At 56.7% G+C, this 21,018-nt stretch overlaps 1 protein-coding gene across 1 annotated transcript in view; it reads right to left on the minus strand.

Annotated features, from left to right (window-relative positions):
* The window catches only part of LOC128571155 (uncharacterized), a 47,864-nt gene that overhangs the window by 430 nt on the left and 26,416 nt on the right, over positions 1-21,018 (minus strand). The window lies entirely within an intron of this gene.

Genomic DNA, 21,018 nt, shown 5'->3' on the forward strand with positions numbered 1-21,018 from the left:
ACATGTATGCAGTTGCACATACACATGCCGTGCACACATGTATGCAAGCATGCACTGTGCACACGTGTGCACGTACACATGCAATGCACACATATCCCCGTGTGCACCATGCAAATACGTGATGCATGCACTATACACATGTGTGCATGCACTGTGCACACGTGTGCAGGTACACACCTATGCCCTGTACACAGGTATGTACATGCCCACGTGTACTGTACACATGTATGCCCCACTATACATGTGTGTGCACATGCACTGTAAACACAGAGGGGACAGGCCACCACTGGGTTTGGGGGCTGGCCTTGGATTTGGCCCTGCAATGGAGGCAGAGCTGGACACTACCTTGGAGAAGGCTTAGTCCCATCCTTGTTGTCCAACCAAGCTGGAAAGCCTGCAAGAGTCCAAGTGGCAGGCCTAAGGCTCCCAGACCTGTCTCGAGAACTTGTCCTAGCACCTCTCCAGACCCCAAGGCTCTTCCCACTCCCCAGAAGCACTGAGTGTGTATGGACCCCCACACCTGAACTGGACTGTGAGCACGGAGCATGGCGTTGAGCTGGGGTCCCGAAGGACAGGCTGCATGCAGGGGGCTGGGTGACCCTGGAAAGAGAAGGTGCCCAGGACAGTCAAGGCTTCCACATTGTGCATGGAGGTGTCAGAGGGGACAGGCCCTCTTGAACTGGCAGCCACCTGCTGAAATAGGTAATTTTGGTGGGTGCAGCCCGCAGCCCTGGCCAGTGCAGCCATCAGCACTTGCTTGCCTGACTCAGAAGGGGGAAAAACACGCGGCAGGAGCTCCAAGTGAGAACGTATCCAACTCCTCATCCAAGGTTGTGCTGCGGGCCCGCGGCCAGGGGTATTCTCGGATTGGACCTCTTCCCTCGCCCTAAATTTAACCAGCTGGAAATCTTTTTTTAAGCTGCATCCTATTCAACCTTTTGAAATAAAGATTTGCCTTTTAATGGGAAATCTGCATTCCATTGTGCAGGGAGCTGGCACCCTTGGCTCAGTCTGTCTCCTGGAGCGCAGCCGCCCGGTTTTGGCTGCAAACCCAGGGGAGCTTGTGTATGTGGGGGTGGAGGGCCCTGGCGGTCAAGGCTGCCGTCCCTGGGCTGAGGGGACATTCTGAGTCGGCAGAAGCTTCCTTAGAGAGAGCAGGATATTAAAAGCAACAGCAATGAAAGGAGGCCCTGCCAAGGAAAAGAATAAGATGTTCTTCAATTCCTGCTCACGGGCGTTGTGCTGAGGTCACAGAGAACCACCGGCCCAGACAGGCTGGGTTCAAACCCCTCCACATCCTCCCCACTGTACCTCAGCTGCTCCCAGAGTATCTCTATGCCTCAGTTTCCCCATCTGCAAGTCGAGTAATGCCAGCACCTGCCTAACCAGGGGCCACGGCACAGATTAAATGAAGTAATTCTGGGAAGAGCACACAGGGTGCCAAATACACCTGGCAGAAGGAATGAGGCCTCCCCTGGAGATGGCACCTCACCAGGCCATATGGACAGGGAGTCGGAGATGTTTACTGCAGGCTCCACTCCGTGACCCCAGATGTTAGGCCAGCACCGTGCTGGGCAGTGGCACAAAGCTGTGGCCTCACAGTCTCAGGAGATGAGGCAGAGGCGGGGTGGGACCCAAAGTGGGGAGACATGCTCAGGGTAGACCTGGCTGTTGGGGGCATCTTTAGAGACAGGTGAACTGCCCCCAAGGGAGCAGGGTAGGCAGAATGTCTGGGGCAGTCCCCACTCTGCTACCAAATGAGGGAGCCAGCAGGTTAACAAGACATCATGTCAACGGGCCACGTTCAGGTGAACCTGGTCCACGGGGGCGGTGAGGCAGGATTCAGGGAGAAAGAGAGGGAAGCACCTAGGCAGGCCTGAGGCCGCTCCCAACCCTGCACCCCCAGCCCAGCCCCCTCCAGGTCCCAGCTATCTCTACTCCCTTTTTTGTTTTTTGGAAATTAAAAAAAAATACCTGCAACTGTCAATCCCACACACCAATCCTCGCTTCCCTGAAACGGTCAACAGGCCCTTCCTCTGCATGCGCTCACCAGCCTCCTCCCTTGCAGTCAACAGAGCACATCCTCACCCCTCTGGTCATCATCCCCACTGACGCCTTCCTCCTCCTCTGCCCCTCAATGCTCCCTGCACTCCTCCCAGCCACTGGCCTCTGACTCACCAGGCACCGGGGCCATGAGCAGTCAGCAACCTCCCCTTGCCTCCCAAACCTGTAGGAAACATGGGCCCCACACAGGCCACCTGCCCACACTCAGGCCCATCCTGGGCGCTTTTCTTCACCAGCTCCTACACCAGACCTGGCTAGACAACCAGGACCCAGACCACGCCATCAGGGTGCATTCTCCCACATGGGAAGGAACACGAGACTCCCAAGTCCACAGGGCAGAGCCCTAGGGCCAGAGGAAAGTACAGGAGATTCCCGTGTCAGGACACATGCTCGGTGTGTGACAAGGCAACACATGGGGGAGAAGCCCGTTCCCTAGCTCGCAGGCCCACCCCCCTCCAGGCTTCCTGTAGGGTTGTACACATACCCACGTACATATGCGCCCTGTGCTCAACCCCTGCGGGACCTATGTTGTCCTCCACATGCACCTGGCTCAAGGGCAAGAGGACATGGCTCAGCGTCCCACTGTGGGAGGTGCCCTAGACCCCATGACCCCTGTCCTCAGCTCCTCTACAGCCCTCTGGGCCATTTCTTCCCTGTGTGATCAGCAGCCAGAACAGTGGGGAGTTAAAGGGTAAAGTACCTCTGGGAATATTCATTCACCTCCCAAAGCAGCTTCGCGGTGGCCCAGTATTTCCGAGGAAGGTTTAACTTCTTACTGGAGCCATCAAGGCTGACTTCCCTTAGGACACCGGTGGCCGGCATCTGAGCCTTGAAGATTCAGAGGAGGAGGGGACCCCCAAAGGAGGCCAGTGGCTCAGGTTGTTTGCCATACATCAGAGTACAGAAAGGTGGGATGACAGCCGGGAGAACACCTCGTGGCCAGGCAGGGAGCACTGTGGGAGACCTGGCTCAGATTCCCAGTGCCGCCTGCTCTCAAGCAGGAGGGACGAAGGCGAGGAGGATTCCCCTGGCCTGGGGGAGGAGGCAGCTCTCAGCCGGGGCCCTGGCAGGAGACTTCTTAACACCTCGATTGAGACATCATTTGCACACCACCCACTTCACCTCTTTAAAACACATATTTCAATGACTTCTGGCAGATTACATTGTTAATGTTTTAGTTGTGATAAAATATATATAACATGAAATTTGTGGGTTTAATTTTTTTAATATTCAATTCAAGGGTATCACTGACAGTATTAGGCACCTTCACCACCTTCCAGGTCCAAAGCTTTCTCATTGCCCCAAACAGAAGCTCGGTGCCCGCCAGGTGCAGCTCCTCACCCCCAGCCTGCCCTGCTGCCTGCTGACCTCCTTGCTGCCCCTGGAGGTCCAGCTACTCTCCCCCCAGGGGGGATCGCAGGGTTTTCTTCTGTGTCTGGCTCACAAGTGTCGGAACTGCCTTTCCTTTTTTTTTAGAGATAGAGTCTCACTTTGTCACCCTGGTAGAATGCAGTGAGTCACAGCTCACAGCAACCTCCAGCTCTTGGGCTTAAGCGATTCTCTTGCCTCAGCCTCCCTGGTAGCTGGGACTACAGGCGCCCGCCACAACGCCCAGCTATTTTTGTTGCAGTTTGGCCAGTGCCGGGTTTGAACCCACCACCCTCGGTATACGGGGCCAGCGCCCTACTCACTGAGCCACAGGTGCCGCCCAGAACTGCCTTCCTTTCCACGGCAGATGAATATTCTCCTGCAGGCACCGACCATGTGTTTCTCCGTCCTCTGCTGATGCACACTCAGGATGGTCTTACCTTTTGGCTACTGTGAATGACGCCGCTATGAACACGCATCTGCAAAGTACACGTGTATGCCTAGTTTGGTTACCTGTTGTCACATAGGTTTGCTTTTATGCTTTTAAATAAAATGGATTTGTAGAGCTCCCTTTAAACGAGGTGGTTTATTATAAAGCCAAGATGGGGAAGGGGTGATCCAGGAGTCACACGCCAACGTGAATCCCGGGCTTCACGCTGAGCGCAAACTCGCGTCCCTGCTCTGTGGCCCCTGTCTGTGGGGCGTGGCCCTGTCTGTGGGGCGTGGCCTGTCTGTGGGGTGTGGCCCTGTCTGTGGGGCGTGGCCTGTCTGTGGGGCGTGGCCTGTCTGTGGGGCGTGGCCCTGTCTGTGGGGCGTGGCCTGTCTGTGGGGTGTGGCCTGTCTGTGGGGTGTGGCCCTGTCTGTGGGGCGTGGCCTGTCTGTGGGGCGTGGCCCTGTCTGTGGGGCGTGGCCTGTCTGTGGGGCGTGGCCCCGTTTGTGAGGCCCAGGGCTCTGTGCACTCAGCCCCCTGAAAAGCTGCTGAAAGTGAAGCCCAGCCTTCCTGAGGTCAGAGAATAAATAGACCCCAAAGTTCCTGTTAAAACCCCGTTTCCCCAGTCATTTCCCCCTGAAGTTCATGTTTTCTACATACAGGTCATTAGCACCACAAAAATCATGGGGGCCGTGATTTGTTAATAACTGGAAGAAGCTGTGGACCAATCAGACCAGGCTTTCTACTTTAGGACACCAGGAAAGCCACGGGGACCCCAAAGATCCAGGGGAGAGTTGGCCAAAAGAAAAATTCTACAAAGAAGGAAGCATTTCATTAAGACTATCAAAATACAAAGCAATGATACATTGTTTAACATTTCTCATTTGTTTTCCCAAAGGTCGCTGTAAGTTGCCTCCAGAAGAGCAGATGGGGAGTTGGGAATTTAATTTTAACTGTTTAACACCTAACCCAGGGCCTTGCTCCTCCTGCCTCATGCAGAGGTTCATGGGGCAGAGTGACCAGGACAGAGCAAAGAGGTGGCAGCCCCACCGTCAGGCTGTGGCAGGAGCCCTTGTTTTATACCGCACTGACAGCTGGCCCTGTCAGCGTGTGCCTGCCACACAGTCCCCAATCCTAGCAGAGGGACAATCACTGAAGGAATATTCATAGAAAGCAAAGGTAAGTAAATATTTTATGCCCCTTAATGTGATGGCTCAGGAATGATGTGGGGTGGGCGGGGAGGGGAGCCTGGGCCACAGAACCTGCAGAGGGTGACAAAGGCCCCTGCAAGCAGCATGCTCACCCCCAGTGTCCCCACGGAGGGAGCCACCCACCCTGCAGCCACTCCTGACCTGGTTTGGTTTCCAGTAGAAGTAGAAATAAGCAAAACTTGAAGTCCTGATGTCACTTTGTAAACAGGCAAAGCTTTCCATGAGTACACACCGTTAGTTAGGTTCATGTGGTTCTCAGAGTGGGGTTCACAAAGATATCTTCTGGTGAGAAATGCAAATTTCCAGGTCCCACCCAGACCCATAAGATCAGAGGCTGTGGGGATGGGACTCAGCAGCTTGTGTAAAGCTCCAGGCAGTTCTGGTCTGCAGCCCAGGGCCAAGTACAGACCCACCATACTGGGCCACCAGAGTTCCAGCTCCTGGTATGAAGTCACCTTGACGACCACACCCACAGCCACTGGCCACACCAATCTCTTTGCCTGAAGTTTCAGGTATTTGACAAATTACATGATGAGAGGGCCCACGTGTTCCCCACAGCAGCACCTGCAGCAGAGGGTGGGGGCTGGGATCCAAGCTCCTGCAGCATCTGCCCCCATCCCTGCAGTATCTGCCTGCTTGGAGGAGCCTTGAGCCCCTCTCTCAGGATGTGGCGGTGGGAGGAGGGGTCTGGAAGCAGCTGGGAGCTGTCATGGCCTTCCTGTGTTGTTTAGTGACAAAGATGGGACTCCCAGAAGCCTCACTGCCCTCCCCACTGTGGGACCCACAATTGGGACAGAGCCAGGGAGGGCCTTGGGGAAAGCTTCAGAGGCACCAGGGCTGGGCAGGTGAGGCAGAGGGAGCAGAGGCCTGGCCACCTGTACTGGCCTGTGACCTTCCGTGATATTGCCCTTGGCTTGCTTTCTGAAGGGGACAGACCCCAGCTGTCCTGGCCAGGAAGAGGGAGGACAAGCCAGGGGAGAGTGGAGGGTGGGGGCTCCTCAGACCCACGGTGCAGGGATAGCAGCCCAACAAGAGCCCCCACCCTCCCAGAGCCTACATCCTCTCCCAAGACGGGCTCTGTGCTGGGGCATCCCAGGGAGGGTCTCTCCCTGGAATTAGACTGTCCCTTAAAATAAAGCAGCCTCTGCCCCCAAGCCAGGCTCTGCAGAAAGTCTGTCTGTGGGAGTCTGAGGCCCAAGGGAGATGGGGCTGGAAATTCCTGTTCCCAGCCAGGGGAGGGCTGGTGTGACAGGACAGTGGGTGCTGGGAAGGGCAGGGAGAAGGGGAGCAGGGATGGCGGAGGGCTGGGTGTGGGGGAGCTGTGGTCTGTACGTCCCCAAATTTCACATTGAAACTGAACCCCCAATGTGACAGCAATAAAAGAGTCTATAGACTGTGATGTGGCCAAGAGGGTCCCCTCAAGAATGGGCTTCAGCCCTCATGAAAATGGCTTCCCCCAGGCTGGGCACTTTCCACCCTTCCCCCCTCAGGCAGCTGAGGACGCAGCACAGTCCGCACCTGACACCAGCCTGACAGTCCCTAATCTTGGACTTCCCAGCTGCCAGAACTGCAAGAAATAAATTTCTGTTCCTCTAAATCCTCAAATCGCAGGTGTTTTGTTACAGCAGGACTAGGGGTCCTGAGACATGGAGGAGGGGCTGGCATGGGGGAGGGTCCAGCATGGGGGTGGGGGAGAGGCAGGAACCCACAGGGGTGGAGAGGGGTAGCCTGTGACCTGGGGACTGGTGTCATAAAGTGTCAGGCACCATCAGGTGCCAGGAGGCGGTGCCAGATCAGATGCATCATTGCTGAGGGTCGATGGCAGTAGAGCCATTAGCCACGAGAATGAGGTGGAAACGAAGGGCCTGATAGGCGATCAATACTGGGTTAACCAGGGCAGACAGGCAGAGGACACCAGGGCCAGAAGTGGACATCTCCACCCAAGGAGGCAGCTGCCCCCAGCCCACACCCCTTCCCAGGGACCTGATGTCACCACGTGGTCTGGGTTCAGTGTGGCCTGAGAGAGCTGCAAGGACCACCCAGTGCTTTGGGCTCTCCCAGAGGCAGATTTCCAGGAGAGCTGGCCAGGAGTGCTACAGCAAGGGAGGGAGGCGTCCTTGCCTCTGCCAGTGCTGGCCCCCATGAGCCAGAGGCAGCACGTGGGGGCACAGGAGGTCTGGAGAATACGAATGCAGATCACTCCACGGCCCAAGTGCAGGACGGTCACTGCAAGGATGAGTCAGCCCAAGCCCAATTTCCCAGACAACTCATCTCCACCTGGAGCCAGGGCCCCAGAGAGGCACGTGGGAGCTTCTAGCAGATCCCACCCTGTTGGCTCCCTGATGTGGGAGGAGCACCCTCCCCTCCTGCCCCATCAGCCAGAATCAGGGGCTGTTTCCGGAGAGGAGGGAGGGAACCCCTACCTCCTGCAGGGTCCCAGACAGGTGCAGCAGCTGTGTGGCCACAGGCAGCCGGCACAGCCTCTCAGAGGCTCCTGTGAGAATCAGCGAGGTGGCAGAGGCAGTGGCCTGACACACAGCACACATTCTGCTCTCACTTGCTGTCCCTGAGCACGCCTGTGTGCACATGTGTGTCTGTATGTGCACATACGTGTGCACCCTGGTGTGCTAGTGTGTGTGCATGTGTGCATGTATGTTGGTGGGTGGTCATGTGTGTTACTGTGTGTGGATGTGTGTACACATGTGCGTTAGTGAATGTATATACGGAAATGTGTGTGTCAGTGGTAGTCATGTATGTGGTAGACGTGTGGATGTGTGTACACGTGTGTTAGTGCGTGTGCACCCTGGTGTGTTAGTGTGTGTGCATGTGTGCACACAGATGTTTTCAACAGCAAGAGTTCTTGGGCTGGACGGCTATAGCTCAATTGGCTAAAGCGCCAGCCACACACACCTGCGCTGGCAGGTTCAAATCCATCCCAGGCCCACCAAACAACAATGACAACTATAACCAAAAAATAGCCGGGCGTTGTGGCGGGCGCCTGTAGTCCCAGCTACATGGGAGGCTGAGGCAAGAGAATCACTTAAGCCCAGGAATTGGAGGTTGCTGTGAGCTGTGAGGCCACGGCACTCTACCCAGGGCGACAGATTGAGACTCTGTCTCAAAAAAGAAAAGAGTTGTTTGTTACAGGGACAAGCAACTCACAGGAGCTAAGTGCTCACTTTGCTTCCAAACGTGCCAGGTTCATCCTGTTCCATCCCCCCCACCTGCATTCTGCACATCCTGAGCTTCTACTTCAGTTTTCAGATCTCCTTGAGAACAACGTAACATCTGCATTACCACCAAGCACCAGGCAGAGGGGTCAGGGGACCTGGGCAAGGTAGGGATGAGTGACATCTAAAGGAGGACCACACTGCTGCTTCTCCCCACCGCAGACCCCAACAGGGCCGGTCACCTCTGCTCCGTGGACCACAGGTGACCCCTGGGGCCCAGGCAGCACCTTTCCAGCCCAGGCCTGGGAATCACACAGACCTGGGTCAAGTGCCGCACCCCCTGAAAGGACCCCGCCAGGACCCTGGGCCACTCTGGTCCTCACTGTGAGATGGGAACATGAATCTTCATGGTGGTTACAATAGTGACACCACCAGGGCAGGAGTGCCATGCTGGCTGTGTCCATCTGCCCCTAAGGGGGCAGGTTCTGCAAAGTTCTCTGAGCACGAGTAGCCCCAGGGCTCCTCCCCCGAGAACATGAAGCCTTCTCTCCCTGCCTTGCAGACTCAATGGACCTTCTCCAGGCCGTGGGGAGCAAAGTACAGGAACTACTCTAGAGGCCAGAGGCCCCAGGCAGAGATAAGCGACAGCCACAGCCCAACATGACACCTGCAGAGCCAGGTCCTTAGGGTTCCCAGGGTGAGCTCACAGCATCTCAGCAAAGGGGGGAGGGGAACAGAGTGGACGAGGAACAGCAGAGGGGAGGAAGGCCAAGGAGTCCACGGGGACGGGGCCAAGGTCCTCCCATCCCCGCAGCGGTCCAGCCAGATGAGCACCAGTCTGAGGCCTCCAGACCCAAAGTCCCATGGCAGGATGGCAGAGTGCATGAGGGAGAGGGCTCAGGGACACCCCCAGAAGAAAGCAGAGTGGCTGGGTCTTTCTGCACCTCAGTCTCCTCACACACAAGATGGGCACAGCCTCGTAGAGCTGCTGGGTATACCACGGGAGGTGACATGAAATCAGTCCAGAGGCAGAAGCCCTGTAGCCACTGTGATTATTTCTAAGAATGCACGGATCCTGAGAGGGTCCAGAAGACAAAAGTTAAAACATTAAACGGGTCTTCAAAGCCAGCCTTACATCTGTACTCCAGGTCTTCAGGAGGATCACTTGAGCCCAGGAGTTCAAGGCCAGCCTGGACAACACAGTGTGACCCCATCTCTACAAATAAAATCAAATAAAAACCTGCACGCACATGCTCACAGCAGCATGCTCCAAGATGGTCAGAAGGCAGAAATGGCCTGGACGGATGTCAAAAAAAAAAAAACGATGAACGGAACACAGCACTCAGCCCCCTGGAGCACTGACGCATGGCAGGACCAGGGACAGTCCCAAAAAGGGGTGCTGAGCGAGAGGAGCCCAGAAGGCACACACTTCCCGGCTCCCCTGTCATGAGCTCTGCTGAGCAGGCAAATCAGAGGGACACAGGTGGCAGTCGCAGGTGCTGGGGCTGGGCAGCAGCTGCCGGTGGGTGCGCCAGGTCCCCTGTCAGGGTGATGACAATGTCCTGGAACCAGATGGCAGTGATGGTCGTGCAACGCTGTGGGTGTGCTAAGTGCCGTGGAATTGTCACTTTAATATGGTTAATTCCGTGTTATGTGACGTCACCTCGGTAAAATAAAATTTAAAGATAAAGCAACAGCAAGAATGCCAAGTGCTCAGGGGCCATCTGTGGGGGGCAGCCCCGAGGGTCTCAGCCCCCACCATGAGGTGAAGACCTCACTGCCCCATCACACCTGAAGAAATCAAAGCACAGAGAGGGCGAGTGACATACCGAAGTCACCCAGCCCCTAAGGAGCAAAGATGATCAGAGTGGGATTCACCTCTTATGGTCCAGATCCCAGAGAGAGGTGTTCGAGGAGTAACTCAGGAGACGGTGACCAAAGGTGGGAAGAGGACAGCAAGCAGCTGTCCCGCCTCTGTCTCAGCCTTGAAGGATGGTGCTGGAGGGAGCCAGAAGGAGGGTCGGCGGGAGGGGTGCCGGAGAGGCCCCTGGAGCAGACTCCATCGGGCATCTAGAGCAACCTTCCAGAACGCAGCCTCACTCCTAGCAGCCTGGCCTGTACCCCGACACCCCCATCCCCACCCTAGAGAACAAACTGACCTCCTGCATCCTCCAAGCCCATCTATAAACACCAACCCCCAAAACCCATTGCATTCTGCAGAAACAGCTGCTAATTGCCAATGATAGCTGCAAAGCTTTTCTTTAAAATTGGGGATGGGGGGGTTAAGTGCTTTATTAACTATCCTTATCAACATTAGAACTCAAAATCAGAAATTTTCGTAGCACCCTGAAGCCCCCAGCACACACTGTGGCACCCACCCCGGGCACAGAGAAGGAGGCCACCCCACCTCTTCCTTCCAAGCCTGACAAGGCCGGGCCTGGGACCTGGCTCTCCCCTCTGCCAGAGCCTGCGGGGCTCAGCGTTCCCTCCTCTGAGAAGCATCCTGGCCTGTCCTTGATGTCCCTTGTCCACAACCTCCTAGGCTGCGTCCGGATAGCTATTTGTGACATCCAGGCCAGAGTTGCCTCCCAACAAACACTCGAGTACTGCTTCCTGTCCATAGGCCTCTGTGTCAGCCCAAAGCCACCACCCCCACCTTCAGAGCCCCTCAGCTGGGGCAGATGGCTGTGCTCCTGGGGTCTGCCACCCACTCTGCTCGGCACAACCCCAACACCCTCAGGAACCCCTCCAGCAGGATGGCCGTGGGCCATGTGCAGCCACCAGGAGGGCCTGTGAGCCCCACTGAGCCCCAACACAGGTGGTGTATACCCACCCTGGGACCCCCATGGGGCTGCAAGCCAGCCTGGGCCACAGCCACCCCTCAGCCTCACCCCAATTCCACCCGAGGAAGATGAGAAAGGCCCCGCCAGAGGCTGGAGCAGAGGGGGTAGACTCCGGACCCCTGCCCAGCCCACCATCTGTCTTGACAGTCGGTCCATCTGCCCAGGCAGCCCCTCCTCGAGGCCCACCATCTGCCCAGCCTGCAGGGCTTCCTCCTGGCTCTGCTGGGGCCCTCGGGAGGGGGAGGAGCAGGAGCCAGAGCCCAGGCCTGGCTGCCTTGGCCCGGCCCCAGCTGGCGCCTGCAGAGTGGGACGGGTAGGAGCTGGGCCTGGGCAGGGTGGCTGCAGGGCAGCTGAGGATCACACACCCCCACCGCTGTCTCCTGGTGAGGGCCAGGGGGAGCAGGAAGGGGAGAAGGAAGGAGATCAGGAAGGGGAGGAGGAAGGGGAGCAGGATGGGAAGGAGGAAGGGGAGAGGGAAGGTGAGCAGGAAGGGAAGCAGGAACAGGAGGAGGAAGGGGAGCAGGAAGGGGAGGAGGAAGAGGAGCAGGAAGGGGAGCAGGAAGGGGAGGAGGAAGGGGAGCAGGAAGGGGAGGAGGAAGGGGAGGAGGAAGAGGAGGAGGAAGGGGAGGAGGAAGAGGAGGAGGAAGGGGAGGAGGAAGGGGAAAAGGAAGGGGAGGAGGAAGGGGAGGAGGAAGAGGAGGAGGAAGGGGAGCAGGAAGGGGAGGAGGAAGGGGAGCAGGAAGGGGAGGAGGAAGAGGAGGAGGAAGGGGAGCAGGAAGGGGAGCAGGAAGGGGAGGAGGAAGAGGAGGAGGAAGGGGAGCAGGAAGGGGAGCAGGAAGGGGAGCAGGAAGGGGAGGAGGAAGGGGAGCAGGAAGGGGAGGAGGAAGGGGAGCAGGAAGGGGAGCAGGAAGGGGAGCAGGAAGGGGAGGAGGAAGGGGAGGAGGAAAGGGAGGAGGAAGGGGAGCAGGAAGGGGAGGAGGAAGGGGAGGAGGAAGAGGAGGAGGAAGGGGAGCAGGAAGGGGAGCAGGAAGGGGAGCAGGAAGGGCAGGAAGAAGGGGAGAGGGAAGGTGAGCAGGAAGGGGAGCAGGAAGGGGAGGAGGAAGGGGAAGAGGAAGAGGAGGAGGAAGGGGAGCAGGAAGGGGAGCAGGAAGGGGAGGAGGAAGGGGAGCAGGAAGGGGAGGAGGAAGGGGAGCAGGAAGGGGAGGAGGAAGGGGAGGAGGAAGAGGAGCAGGAAGGGGAGCAGGAAGGGCAGGAGGAAGGGGAGGAGGAAGGGGAGCAGGAAGGGGAGCAGGAAGGGGAGGAGGAAGGGGAGGAGGAAGGGGAAGAGGAAGGGGAGGAGGAAGGGGAGGAGGAAGAGGAGCAGGAAGGGGAGGAGGAAGGGGAGGAGGAAGGGGAGCAGGAAGGGGAGGAGGAAGGGGAGGAGGAAGAGGAGCAGGAAGGGGAGGAGGAAGGGGAGGAGGAAGGGGAGGAGGAAGAGGAGCAGGAAGGGGAGGAGGAAGGGGAGGAGGAAGGGGAGCAGGAAGGGGAGCAGGAAGGGCAGGAGGAAGGGGAGGAGGAAGAGGAGCAGGAAGGGGAGGAGGAAGGGGAGGAGGAAGGGGAGCAGGAAGGGGAGCAGGAAGGGCAGGAGGAAGGGGAGGAGGAAGAGGAGCAGGAAGGGGAGGAGGAAGGGGAGGAGGAAGGGGAGCAGGAAGGGGAGCAGGAAGGGCAGGAGGAAGGGGAGGAGGAAGGGGAGCAGGAAGGGGAGCAGGAAGGGCAGGAGGAAGGGGAGAGGGAAGGTGAGCAGGAAGGGGAGCAGGAAGGGGAGGAGGAAGGGGAGGAGGAAGAGGAGGAGGAAGGGGAGCAGGAAGGGGAGGAGGAAGGGGAGCAGGAAGGGGAAGAGGAAGGGGAGCAGGAAGGGGAGCAGGAAGGGGAGGAGGAAGGGGAGCAGGAAGGGGAGAGGGAAGGTGAGCAGGAAGCGGAGCAGGAAGCGGAGCAGGAAGGGGAGGAGGAAGCGGAGCAGGAAGGGGAGGAGGAAGGGGAGCAGGAAGCGGAGCAGGAAGGGGAGGAGGAAGAGGAGCAGGAAGGGGAGGAGGATGGGGAGCAGGAAGCGGATGAGGAAGGGAAGTGGAAGGGCAAAGCTCAAATGGGAGGGCCACCTGTCCCTCACACACCCAGGCCAGCCAGGTCAGGGGGTCCCTGCTGGCCCCACCTTGGACACCTGCTAGCCCAGGCTCTCAGCTCTCTCCTCCCTGGCTGGCAGTTCTTCTGGGCTCCTGGGTGCTGGTCAGCACCTCTCCTCACCCCCACTCTGTGCCTAGAGAGCTGCTTCCATCCAGGGTCTCAGTGGGGACTGGCAGGAGCTGGTCCCTGGGAGACGCAGGGAGCAGGGACACTGGAAGCCCCAACTTAGCCCCCAAAGTCCAGCAGCCACATCCAGGCCCAGGTACCCTGAATGCCCTGGCCATTGTCTCAGACACCACCCATGGAAAGTCAGGGCCCGCCCCAGTACTCCCCATGGGGGGCACAGCAAATCGTAGAGTCCTGGGGAGACATCAGCTCAGCCTGGGAGTTCCCGGCTGAGGGGTGAGTTAACAAATGGGCCCCAAGAGGTCAGATGAGGTGAGACCCCTGTGGAAGGCACAAGAAGCCCCCAGCATCTCCCTCTGCCCTGGTGCTTGAGAACACCAAGAGGACACTAGGTCCTCCCCTGCTCACAGAACACCCACCACCCACCACCTCCTCTCTTCATGACATAAAATGTCAGTAGCATGGATTCTCCATAGTGAGAGATGCCAGCTCCTCCCTGCAGGAAAGGTGAGGGCTGTGGTTCATTATAAATTATACCCCCCACCCCCCACGAACCCAGTGGTCAGAGTAAGTTTCAGCCCCTGGGCATGACTGGCCAGGTCTTCTCTGCAGGCAAAAGAGGACAGGCCTTGGGCACAGCAGCCCCGCTCTCTGGTCCCCAAACAGCCCCCTAGGATTGTGTCTGGCAGGGAGCACAGGAAGAACTGAAGCCCCACTACAGCTGTGCCCCTCCATTCCCCATCTGTGTAGGACCAGCCAAGGCCCCAGGGCAGGGGCCAAGCCGGGCCTGGCGCCCACCCTCACCCATCACAACCCTCCTGTGGGACCCGGTGCAACAGAGGGTGTCTTCCTGCTGCCACTGTCTACCACAGACCCCTTCCTCACCTCCAGGATAAGCCCCCACTCCCTGGGCCAGCCCCTAAGCCAGCCCCCAGAACACCCAACCAAGTCACCTCTCCGCTCCTCACTCCATGACGTCCTGGTGGGGGAGGCTGCAGATGACCAAACAAATTTCTGTTTTGCCTGAAGGCTGGGTAGGCAGAAAACCAGTGTCCCATTTCTTCCATTAAAACACCCCAAGTCAACAGGGCCGGGAGAAGAGGGGACCAGGACAGAGATGCACCCAGAACAGTGGGGACACCACCAAACTCACCTCCGCGTACCCTGCAGGGCACCAGAGGCTCTGTCCTCCTTAGCTCCCCCAGGCCTGGCTGGAGAGGGTGGGCGCTGGAATAAAGGCCGGTGGACACGCAGAGACCTCAGCCCTGGAAGGGCCCTTGTCGAAATCTGAGGCCAAAACTGGTAGATTCATGGCTGGACAGCACCACCTGGTGGACATGTTGGAGAACTACCAAAGCCAAACAAAGTCAAGTTGTTCTTGGTTCTGGGATTTTCTCCGTGTGGGATTTCCTTCCTTTCCCCTGCAGGAGCTCTGTGACTGTCCAAAACCCCCGCCCTCCAATCAGATCTGCTTAGGTATTATTGCTGGTTTTCAGAGAGTCCAATCCAGGTACTTCAACCAAGGCAAGAAAACAAACACCTCCACCCCCTCCAAAAAAAAGTGCTGGCAGGTCATCCAGAACCCAGGTGACAAGCCCTCCCTCCCATCACAGATGGGACGGGCACTCCTGGACTGCCAGTTTTGAGGGGGAAAAAAATCACAAATTCCTGCCCAGAGAGGGACGAATCAACCCGAACAGTAGCCAATGTAGGCTCCGCGCCTGTAGCTCAGTGGCTAGGGTGCCGGCGCATACACTGGGGCTGGCAGATTCCAATCCAGCCCGGACCTGCCAAACAACAATGACAACTACAAAAAAAATAAATAAATAGCCAGGCGTTGTGGCAGGCGGCTGTAGTCCCAGCTACTCCAGAGGCTGAGGCAGGAGAATCGCTTAAGCCCAAGAGTGTGAGGTTGCTGTGAGCTCTGACGCCACAGCACTCTACCAAGGGGGACATAATGAGGCTCTGTCTCAAAAATAAATAAATAATAAATAAATAGTGAATGCAGTTGGCTAAAACACACTTCATAAAAGATACAAACATTTCAAACAAAGAATGGAAAACAAACTAAAGCCCCATTGGCAGCCCTGGAAGTACCTAGGTCCCAACTTTCTACTCTGAAAACTGTGGATTAAGAGAAAGAAATTAAGAGTTTCTTTTTTAGAGCTGTATCTCTGGAAACTCAATGCTTTAGTGGATGGAAAACTTTTCAGTTTTATTTTTGTTTTTAACAGAAGAATTCAAGTTATTATTCATTGCCAATGGATAATAACATTAGAAAAATCACTGTCTCTCGTGAAATAGTTATTTCTCACAAGGGTCGTCAAAGAGACTGTTAGACGAAAGGGAAAGGGCATTGCAGGGGTGGGCCCAGGAGGTGACCCCTGGACCCCCCAATCATCCCAAGCATCATGGGTGTGCATCCCTGTGACAATAAAAAAGAGGAGCCTGAATCCCTCCAAGTGACACCACAGGGAGACAGTCAAGTCCAGAATAGGCGGGTATTTTTCAGGACAGTGGAAGGGGCAGGGACTCCTGGTCTAGAGTAAGAGATGGAAGAGACTCAATAGTCACACCCTAAACCAGAACCTGTGACCAGGACACCTGACACGGCAAGTGTCATCAAGGATCCTGAGAAGGCAAATTACCCAGGATCACCCGGGGGAGCCCAAGGTGTTGGAGCAGAAGTCAGGGAAGACGTGACTCAGGGCACAGGAGTGACCCCGTGTGTCTGGGGACCAAGGTCCAGGGACTCAGTGGCTGATAGTGGCCTCTGGAATCTGGAAACGTCAAGGAAACAGATTCTCCCCCCCTCCAGCCTCCAGAAGGACCCAGTCCCTTCTGCCACTTTGGTTTTAGCCCCACCAGACCGTGAGCCCCAGACCCACATTGTCTTGGTCCTTCTGTGGTTCATGGGGGCAACTGAGTTCACCCCTGCACTGTGAGATGTGCCCCCCTCAAAGCTTGTTCCATGTCACACATCATACATCCAACATGGGCCCAGAGGATAAATAAATAAATAACTCCCTAGTGTCTTGAACCTCTGAGTTTGTGGTAACTTGTTACAGCAGCATTGAGAAACTAATACGCCGCCCAAGGTTTGCCTAGATGCCAGCTGAGCTCTGTGACACTGGAGATGTCACCTTGGCCACCTGGGGACCTCCCTCCATTCCCACCCTGAACAGGGTGCAGGGCCTCCACCAGGGAGGCTGTGCTGATTCTCTGGGAGGCCAAGCTGTCCTTCTGCCCTCGGGAGAGATGCAAGGTCCTCCATTGACCCCGAGAGGTCCAGCTGGATGGCCCCGAGATGGACAGGGCCCCTGTGTGCTCCCTCCTCCCTGCCCATGGCCCTCTGCTGCCCCTGCCACAAGCTGTGTGTGCACACACAGGGAGAGTCCACCTCCATGGTCACAGTCCCTCGAGTCCAAAAAGAGCCTGAGAACCACAGCCCTTGCGACGTCCCTGGGTCCCAGGTCCCAAGCTGGAATTTGATTCCTGACCTGAGCTCTTAGCCCACAGTGATATTGATTTGATGATTTAGCCATAGCTTATCTTTGGCAGAAAGCAGATTAAATCTGAGTGGCAAAACAAATTCTCAGTTGACAAAACACTTTCACCAGCCACCAAAGCCCCTGGCCCTTCCAGTCCACAAAGGGGCCTCAGCATCTGGGAGGGCAGAGATGGCACTGCGCTCACAGCCCAGCCCCTGTGCCCTGTGCTGAGACGCCTGGGTGCATGTGGCACGTGCAGTGCCCCCTTGTCCCCAGCTTCCTGGTCCTTCAGGAGCAAATCGTGCCTCCCCTGCTGTCTGTCACATTGTGGGCGCTCCCTGGAACCGAGGGGCCCAGAGAGATGACAGGCTATGGGGAGGGTCACCTGAGACGTGTACAAATTAACATGACAAAGCTAGAGGACCCAGGGGCCATGGCAGACTGACTCCAGCCTCTAATCAGAAGCATCTGCTCGGGGGCAATGGGGGCATCTCTATGCTCTGTCCTCTGACCTTCCAGCACACCCCATGCCCCTCCCTGGCTCAGCCCCACCCCAACAACCAAATGTCACCAAGTGGAGCCAGTGGCTCTTGAGACACTGCCTGTTGTAATCAAGTGGCATGCAGCATGGGACCCACATAAAGAGGGGTTTGTGCCCAAGGACTTTCTCTCCCTCTGTGAGACCTCATCCCTGCACGCAGGTGGAGAGATGGGAGGGCAGCGCTGACAGAGACATGTGGACAAAGGTAATCACTTTATCTGTCATGACGTGCTCCCTCTTCATCTTCACGGCACAAACAGGTGTCTCTGGAGATAGCAGGTCCTCTGCCAAATGTCAGGGAAGTTCCTGTGATGATAACAGCCCCGACAGGCAGGCGTCCCTGTGCAAAACCAGCAGCACCTCTGGCCTTCGGGCAAAGTCGGCACCTGCCACCCACACCCACTGCCTCCTGTAGCCCCCCTGCTGCCCGCAGCCCAGCCAGGCCGGGGCCAGGAAGGGCCAGACCCGCCTTACAGTCTTGTCCAGGAGGCCCCAGACCTCTCCCTCCCAGCACAAGGGAAACCCCTCCTGGAAACTTCCAGGCCTGAGTCCCCCCGGAATCCACAGCTGGTGGCAGAGGGCCAGACCAGCTGGAGTTCCGAGAAGATACAGTCAGGAAGGATTTATACGGAGCACGAGGGGCGATGACAAAGCAGCTTCTCAGCGAGTCCAAAGGGAAACCCGCAGACCTGCTGGGTGGGAGCACCTGCCAGGCCAGTGCCCCCAGGGGACGGCACAGCAGAAGCTGGGGGGGATCAGGGGGTTCTGACTCCCCAGCCCACCCGCCCCAGTCAGCATGAGTGCCAAGTCCAGCTGATGTGACTCCCTGGCCCCAACAGACCTCGGCCCCTGCACCCACCTGCCATGTCTCCTGGGGGACAAGGGGCTCTGAGAATTAGTGGGACCGGGACTGTCGGGCTGACACCAGGAGCAGGTGCAGGGAGGGCCCACTGGGCAGGCTGATTTATGGTATGTTCAGCTTAGAATGCGCTAACTGGGACACAGCACCGTTGTTAAGTCGAGCATATCTATGGCCCCTCCAGAGTCCACCAGACACTGGGCTTGTTACATTATGATGCTCAAATGGGGCATCGCTCCGAGTCACAGGAGGGCACAGCAGAGCCACAAAGCTCCCCACTGCCACCCAGGACCCCCCCAGGCTGTCACAATGCCTAACCCCCTGAGACCACTCCCTGAATGGAGGGTCCCAGAGGCAGGGGCCACACTGCGTCTGTGCCCTTGTCCAGCCCAGCCCACGGCCAGGCCTGCAGGATGAACTGGGGTCGCCATCTTGAGGAGCCTCAAAATGAGCCTCGGGACCTTGGAGCTAATTCTCATTTGACAAGCAGCTGGTGTCATCGAATAAATAATGGGGGGACAGGGAAGTGGTGAGGCTCCTGGTTTGGAATTGCTAACAGAGGTCAAGACGAAGGCGGGAGAAGGTGAGAGGCGAGACAGAACAGAACTTTCCTAGGGGACAGTGAGGGAAGGGGCTGGGCCTGGGGCTGCTGGTGGGGCAGGGCAGGGAGAAGACGTCTCAAGGTGCAAGAAGTCACCCCAAAGAATGAAGGGCAGCAGGCAGAGAGGGCACACAGGCACTGCTCAGCCTGGCGGCGGGAGCCAGTGACAGTGGGTGGTGGCATCCTGAGGCTCCTGGACTCCCATCCCGCCTTAAATGTGGGGGCCCTTGGGGCTGGTGTCTGTCCTGCAGAAAGACCCCTAACTGGATACAGGGAAGCACCATCCCAGGCCAGGGCTGCTCAGGGGACCTGGGGAAAGTCCTGACTCCACAGAGCCCAGCCGGGCCGCCAGGTGAAATCTTCCGCCACACGCCACGTTCTGGTGACACGGCCACGGCAGAGAGCCCTGCTGGGGGAAGACAACGGAACCCAAAACACCGAATAAGGCCCATCACACCCACGTGCACAGACATGTGCAATACTCCTGGGGAAAGCTCATTGTCATGTGACCTGGACGGGGCTGTGAGATTTTAAATTAAGTCTTGTTTTCCTCTCTTTTCCTCCGTATTTCCAACTCTTCTGAAATGTGTAGCATGAATTACGTTTTAAATTATTTTCTAAATTATTTTAAATGTCTTACATTGTTTCAATTATTTTTCAAATGTTACCTTCCAAACTGTTTTTAAACATTTTGCTTTGTTTTGCTTCTTTTCTTTCTTTTTTTTTTTAAGACAGAGTCTCACTGTGTCGCCCTTGGTAGAGTACCATGGCGTCAAAGCTCACAGCAACCTCAGACTCTTGGGCTTCAGTGATTCTCTTGCCTCAGCCTCCCAAGTAGCTGGGACTACAGGTGCCCACCACAACACTTGGCTATTTTTTTGTTGTAGTGGTCATTGTTGTATGTGGCCGGTGCCCTAGCCACTGAGTGACAGGCACCGAGCCTGTTTTGCTTATTTTTCAAACGAGGGAGTGACAGAGGCCTTGCGGTCCTGATCTCAGTGTGTGTGACTGCCCCCCACCGTGGGCAGGGTCTGTCTGCTTCGTTCTGGGGTCACAGCCCCCACACGAAGCCTGGTGCTTCTTGGGGTTTCTCATCGTTGTTAGGGAGATGGAATCTAGAATTCTGTAAACTTGGTCCTAGCACCCTTGTCCTCTCTGAAAGGATCCTAGGGCCTTTTAACTTTTAATTGTGGTAAAACACACACAATGTAAAGTTTACATTCACATTGTTGTTCAATCCTCCCCCAACCCCTAGGAAAATTCCCATCTTGAAAAACCAAGATGCTGCTCCATCCAGACGCTGCCGACCCTCCAGCCCCACCAGCCTCATCCCGCTCTCTGCCTCTGAGCACCTCATATGAGGGGAGTCACACGGCGCCTGGTGCACCCCACTCATCACGCTGTCCGTAATGTCACCAGCCTGAAGCACACTGGGGTTTCCTTCCTTCTAAAGGCTAAATGACGCGCGGACGGACGTCCAGTTGTTTCACCACGGACACTGGAGCTGCCTCACCTGACAGCTGCTGTGATAACGCGTCTGTGAACACAGATGTGCACGTGCCCCTTAGTCACTGTTTTGAACTCTTTTGTTTTTTTTTTTGAGACAGAGTCTTACTCTGTTGCCCTGTGTAGAGTACCCTGGTGTCGTCATAGCTCACGGCAATCTCAAACTCTCAGATTCGAGCGACCCTCTCAACTCAGGCTCCTGAGTAGTTGGGACCACAGGCGCTCACCACCACAACTGGCTAGTTTTCCTATTTTTAGTAGAGACAGGGTCTGGCTCTTGCTCAGGCTTCTCTCGAACACCTGAGCTCCAGGGATCCACCCACCTCAGCCTCCCAGAGTTCTGGGACTACAGGCATAAGCCACCCAGCCCAGCCCCTGTTTTCAGTTCTCTGGGGTGTACATGCAGAGGCAGCACAGGAATACAGGACACGGGACAGTCACAGCGGGGCCTAGACTCACACCTGGAGCTCCAAAGTTCAAGCACACAGAGCTTCCAGAAAGGAAGCCCGTTCCTCCAGCACTCAGTGTATGATGGGCAGAATGGTGGCCCCAAAAGGCCGTGCCCCCATCCAAATTCCCAGACTATATAAATGTGACCTTATTTGGCATAAGGGCCTCTGCAAGTATAAGTAAGGGTGTTGAGATAAG

Source organism: Nycticebus coucang, chromosome 18, assembly GCF_027406575.1.
Source record: "Nycticebus coucang isolate mNycCou1 chromosome 18, mNycCou1.pri, whole genome shotgun sequence".
Taxonomy (NCBI): domain Eukaryota; kingdom Metazoa; phylum Chordata; class Mammalia; order Primates; family Lorisidae; genus Nycticebus; species Nycticebus coucang.